Genomic DNA, 6,000 nt, shown 5'->3' on the forward strand with positions numbered 1-6,000 from the left:
CTTGTTCGATTCTACGGAATCTGATTCTATCTCCTTTTCAGGCAGTGCATTCCGGATCATAACATCACCCCCTATTTGAAGAAAATCCTCATTTCCCCTTCTAGTTCTTTTGCCAATTATTTTATGACCCCTGGTTACTGACCCACTTGCCAAAGTAAACTGTTTCTCCTTATCTACTCCGTCAAAACACATCAAGATTTTGAACACATCTGTTAAATCCCTCCCCCCACCTGAAATCCCAGCTTCTCCAGTCTCTCCACAAAGATCGTCTTAAACCAGAACTAGGTCTAATGTCCCTTATCATCACCAATTTCTTGCTTGAATATTATAGGAACAGTATTTCCTTCTCATTTCTCATTAAGTCACCTCCAAAACTCTTATCACTATTTTGATTCAAATCCTTACTGATCGGAAGCCCTCACATGCGCAGGATCCCGAGCTGCTGTGAAATATTGTTTAAGCCCTGATCTCTGGCTGTTCCATCCCAAACAGTGATCCCAAGGAGGGGGCCCAGGTAACAGAGAGACAAGCATTGTCCTCAGTCTGCAGTGTGCTCGCCCAGACCTGGCCGCAGTGTCTGTGTCAGTGAGGCTGTTAACCCTTTCAATGCTGCAGGGTCAGTGTTAGTGGGACGGTTAACCCTTTCAGTCCCTCTTCAAAGACTTGAGCGCATAATCTACATTAACGCTACCAGTGAGGGAAAATTATCATTTTATAATACGTACAGCCTGGTGAACTCCCAGGCATTTTGCTTTCTGACTGCTCCATCATCAATTCACCACCAGTGGTTCTTCATTCCCTTTAAACAGTCTGCAGCAGCTTACGTTCAGCACGAACATACATACATACAAATTAGGAGCAAGAGTAGGCCACTCGGCCCCTTGAGCCTGCTCCGCCATTCAACAAGATCAGGGCTGATTTTATTGTAACCTCAACTCCACATTCCCGCCTACCCCCGATAACTTTCCAGCCCCTTGCTTATAAAGAATCTATCTACCTCTGCCTTAAAAATATTCAAAGACTCTGCTTCCACCGCCTTTTGAGGAAGAGAATTCCAAAGACTCACGACCCTCTGAGAGAAACAATTTCTCCTCATCTCTGTCTTAAATGGGCGACCCCTTATTTTTAAACAGTGACCCCTAGTTCGAGATTCTCCCGCAAGGGGAAACATCCTTTCCACATCCACCCTGTCAAGACCCCTCAGGATCTTATATGTTTCAATCAAGTCACCTCTTACTCTTCTAAACTCCAGTGGACACAAGCCTAGCCTGTCCAACCTTTCCTCATAAGACAACCCACCCATTCTGTACTGCCTCCAACACATCTACATCCTTCTTTAAACAAGGAGATCAGTACTGTACACAGTATTCCAGATGTGGTCTCACCAATGCTCTGTATAACTGAAGCACAACCTCCCGATTTTTGTATTCCATTCCCCTCGCGATAAACAATAACATTCTATTAGCTTTCCTAATTACTTGCTGAACCTGCATACTAACCTTCTGTGATTCATGCACTAGGACATCCAGATCCCTCTGCATCTCAGAGCTCTGCAATCTCTCACCATTTTGATAATATGCCTCTTTTTTATTCTTCCTGCCAAAATGGACAATTTCACATTTTCCCACATTATACTTCATTTGCCAGCTCTTTGCCCACTCACTTAACCCATCCATATCCCTACATAGCCTCCTTATGTCCTTGTCATGAGGCAGGCATATCAAATTAGACATTAAACAGAGGCACCGTCTGCCTTCTCAGGGGGAAATAAAAGTTCCCATGGCATTAGTTTGAGGAGGAGCAAGGGAGTTCTCCTCAATGTCCTGGCCGATATATATCTATTGTCTATTTGTTCAACAAACTGAAAGTGCTATTGGCCGAAATTCCGCAGTGCCTCTGGACTAGGTATAGTGTGCAATTTGGCACACTCACACACAAACGTCAGCACTTACCATGTGAAGTGTGATGTGTTCCACCATCACTCCACTGTCCCTCTGAGATACCTGCACTCCTCCAATTCTCGCCTTCTGAGTATCCCCGATTTTAATCACTCCACAACTGGCGGCCGTGCCTTCAGCTGCCTCGACCCTAAGCTCTGGAATTCCCTCCCTAAACCTCCCCTCCTTCAAGACACTCCTTAAAACCTACCTCCCTAACCAAGTTTTTGTCCACCTGTCCTGATATCTCCTTACATGACTCGGTGGACGATTTTGTCTGATAATTGCTTCTGTGATGTGGCTTGGGATAGTTAATTATGTTAAAGGCATTATCTAGCGACAACCTTTAACATCCTTGCCAACAAATATCTATCAATCTCAGTTTTGACATTTTCAATTAACCTTTGGGGTGGCGCAGTGGTTAGCACTACAGCCACACAGCTCCAGCAACCGGGATTCAGTTCTGGGTACTGCCTGTGTGGAGTTTGCAAGTTCTCCCTGTGACTGTGTGGGTTTCTGCCGGGTGCTCCGGTTTCCTCCCACAGCCAAAGACTTGCAGGTTGATTGGTAAATTGCTCCTAGTGTAGGTAGGTGGTAGGGAATATGGGATTAATGTAGGATTAGTATAAATGGGTGGTTGTTGGTCAGCGCGGACTTGGTGGGCTGAAGGGCCTGTTTCAGTGCTCTGTGACTCCAGCCTCAACAGCTTTTTGAGGGAGAGAGTTCCAGATTTCCACTATGCTTTGTGTGAATCCTGACATAACCCCTGAACACTCATTCAAAGGTTATGCCACCTTGTTCTAGACTCCCTTCCTGTTTGTTTGTGCTGGTTTCCTTATCTTTTCCCCACTCCCAAAGACTCTGGCCCGTGCCTGGGAGCAGTTCTAAAGGCATCAGCCATCTTTTATCCCAGGTGACCATTCCAGGGCTGGTTTATCGGACATCGCCACGCCAGCAGTATCAGGAAATCCTGAGCCTCGCAGCCTACCATTTTCCGCCTGTGAATAGCGGACAGGGCTATTCAGCCATCGAAGGCAACACAGCCCATTCCAAGCCAACGAGCACTTTCCAGTAACGTTTACAGGACAGTGATCAGCAGAAGGGATGGTTCCTGTGTTTCTTCCCTGCTCCTACCAAAGCAATATTCACCAATCAGAGCCGGAGAAGCCAGCACAGTTCAATGAGGTCAACATCTCGAGACTAGGTATCATTCGATGTAATCTGCATGCACTGGAGAAAGGGGTTTAAAATGAAAGATTAAGTTGTATCTCTTTGAAAAAGCACCGAGATGGTTCTGGCTTTCAAGATTCTGCCAAGAATTTCGATAACGTTCTCAGATCTAAGAATAATTGACAAAAGAGCCAAGTGGAAATGAGGAGAATATTTTCACTTACACGAGTTAATACAATCTGGAATGCACTGCCTGAAAAGAAACAGATTCAATAGTAATTATCAAAATGGAATTGGATAAATATTCGGGATTAAAAAAAAAACTACAGGGCTATGGGGAAAGAACGAGGGGCGGGACAGAGTGGGACTAACTGAATAGATCTTTGAAAGAACTGGCACAGCCACGACGGGCCGAATGGCCTCCCCTTGTGCTGTATGTCAAAGACACAGAATAACCTATCGAGTGCAAGTGCCAATGTGCCACAGGTAGGGAATCACCGAGCTTTAATAATCTATAAGTGCTTGTGCTCCATTCACCTGACACAGTTTAATTTAACGAAACTGATTGTGTCCTTTTGTTCAGAACACTGAAAAAAATAAAATTATTTCTCCAATTCCTTTTCTGCCCTGGCTTTCGGGCATCCTCTCTGGCTTTGGCCGTGATGTGAAGCACAGCGACGTTCTGTGAAGCAGCCTGAAAGTAGCAGGGAGACAGAGAGAGAGAGAGAGAGACCGAGTTTTCAGATAAAGCACAGTAGAATAAAGAGGCTGCGACTGGGAGTTCTTTGAAACAAATTAAAGCTCTCCTATCCTGATTATTTTCCAATACAAGAAGTTTAAGCAGAGATTTGGCAGAATAAGCATTTAATTAGATAAAAAGCCACGCTATCAATCAGCCTTTTAAAAGATCTTTTTCCGAGGGGGCGGGAGTGAGGTGGGGCAGGGGTTAGATTTTTCCACTTGCAAAAGTGAAAGATGTCAACACTGCTGAAAATGGGATATTGCGCATCCAGAATCAGGATCAAGCACTCCCCAGGACAGGTGTAATGCAGGTTAGCTGCGGAGCATGGCATGCTTTGCACTGGCATCTCCTAAAAACTGTCCGACACAACCTTTTCACGTTGCTTCTTTGACAGGTGTTCGCAATCGTCTTACCTCAGTCGTCGCAGATCAGCCCCTCTAATTGTCGGTGCCTGGCTTCAGATGAAAGACACAAATTGTTGGCTGTTCAAGGCTCGCACCCTCTGTCTGCAATGAGCTTGCAACACCAGCACTTAAACAAACACACTGACACAAGAGATACTATTCCTAATCTTTGCAAACAGAGCTTCAGTGCTCTGACACTCTCATAAATGTTGCTATAAATTGTGCCAATCTCTTTGATTGGCAGCGGAGAGACACGCTCAGGAGCTTTACTGAAAGGGACCAATCAGCTCCTTTATAGCAAACAAAAGGACCAACCAGTCTTGCTTGTGGGGACGGAGGGTTGACAAGATTTCTCAGACTGACTCCACAAGGTTTAGAAGTTTGCTGCACAATTCATTTAACATTGATATGAAGAAATCTCTTTGTACCTGTTCTGCACTGAACCCTGTTGCGCTAGCTGACTGCTGCTAGTATTTCCATGACTACCCTGTCAAATAGCCATTAAACGCTCAAGGTTTTCTTCCTTTTTGCTTCATAGCATGCTCCAGCCAGCACCTTAACATAGAATTACACTGAATTCCCCGTCTGTGCTGCTGCTCACAAGCTCTCCACCCACACTACTTCATCTAACCTTATTAGCATTATATCTATAGATCCCTATTCATTGCCTCCCCTTGTTGAATCTTCAGGCATTTACAAACAGCTACATGTTCTTGAGAAGCCAAAGTACCATAATGCATTATGCTTTGGCGAAGTGAAAAGAGCCACATTAGATGCATTGGAATGGATAGGCCTCTGTTGGAAGTCATACATATTTGAGGTTTTGTCAGGAGAACCTGGGACAGTGGTTGAAACACAGCTTCTATTAAAAAAAAGAGACCTCAGCACTTAAGTGAGTCCGAGTTCAGAAAAGCCCTTGCTCCCAGAGGACAGACGCACTCAGATGGAGCGGGGGTGCGTAACGTAGTAGCCTCACCTCAGTTCCTTCTACGTTCGCAGGATCTGTAAGTTAACCATTTCCACCTGTCTAGGCCCTAAGCTCTGGAATTCCCTCCCCAATTATCTCCGCCTCTCCACCTTTCTCTAAGAGGCTCCTTAAAACCTTCCCTTACGACCATGCATTTTGGTCACCTGTCCTAATATCCCCTTTTTGGCTCAGTGTCCATTTTTGTCTGATTGCGCTCCTGTAACGTGCCTTCGGGGTGTTTTACTACACCGCCACCTGCAAGCTCCCCTCCAGGTCGCAAACCATCTGAGTTGAAACTATATCGCCGTTCCTTCACTGTCGCTGGGTCAAAATCCTGCAACGCCCTCCCTGACAGCATTGACACACAGTATAGACTGCAGTGGTTCAAGAAGGCGGCTCACCACCACCTTCTCATGGGCAATTATCGATGGGCAATAAATGCTGGCCTTGCCAGCAATGCCCACATCCCATGATAAATGTAAGAAAGAACGCTATATAAATGCAAGGTGTTGTTGGTTCCCTCATCACGTCAAACCATCTGAAAGCACCTATGACAACAACAACAAGAACAACTTGTATTTATATAGCGTCTTTAACATAGTAAAATGTCCCAAGGTGCTTCACAAGAGCGATTATCAAACAATTTAACACCGAGTCACAACTTAACAATTTAAACACTTTAACACTCAAATAAGGAGATATTAGGCCAGAAGCACAGTGGCGCAATGGTTAGCACCGCAGCCTCACAGCTGCAGCGATCCGGGTTCAATTCTGGGTACT

The 6,000-nt window shown here is 45.2% G+C and overlaps 1 protein-coding gene across 1 annotated transcript in view; it reads right to left on the reverse strand.

The window, feature by feature from the left end:
* Positions 1-4,412, reverse strand: part of LOC137353639 (somatostatin receptor type 5-like) — a 49,738-nt gene extending 45,326 nt beyond the window's left edge. Inside the window, exon 1 of the mRNA XM_068019991.1 lies at positions 4,263-4,412. The gene's annotated coding sequence lies outside the window, so the exon portion shown is untranslated. The remainder of the gene's footprint in view (positions 1-4,262) is intronic.
* Positions 4,413-6,000: the final 1,588 nt, after the last annotated feature.

Source organism: Heterodontus francisci, chromosome 41 (assembly GCF_036365525.1).
Source record: "Heterodontus francisci isolate sHetFra1 chromosome 41, sHetFra1.hap1, whole genome shotgun sequence".
Lineage (NCBI taxonomy): Eukaryota > Metazoa > Chordata > Chondrichthyes > Heterodontiformes > Heterodontidae > Heterodontus > Heterodontus francisci.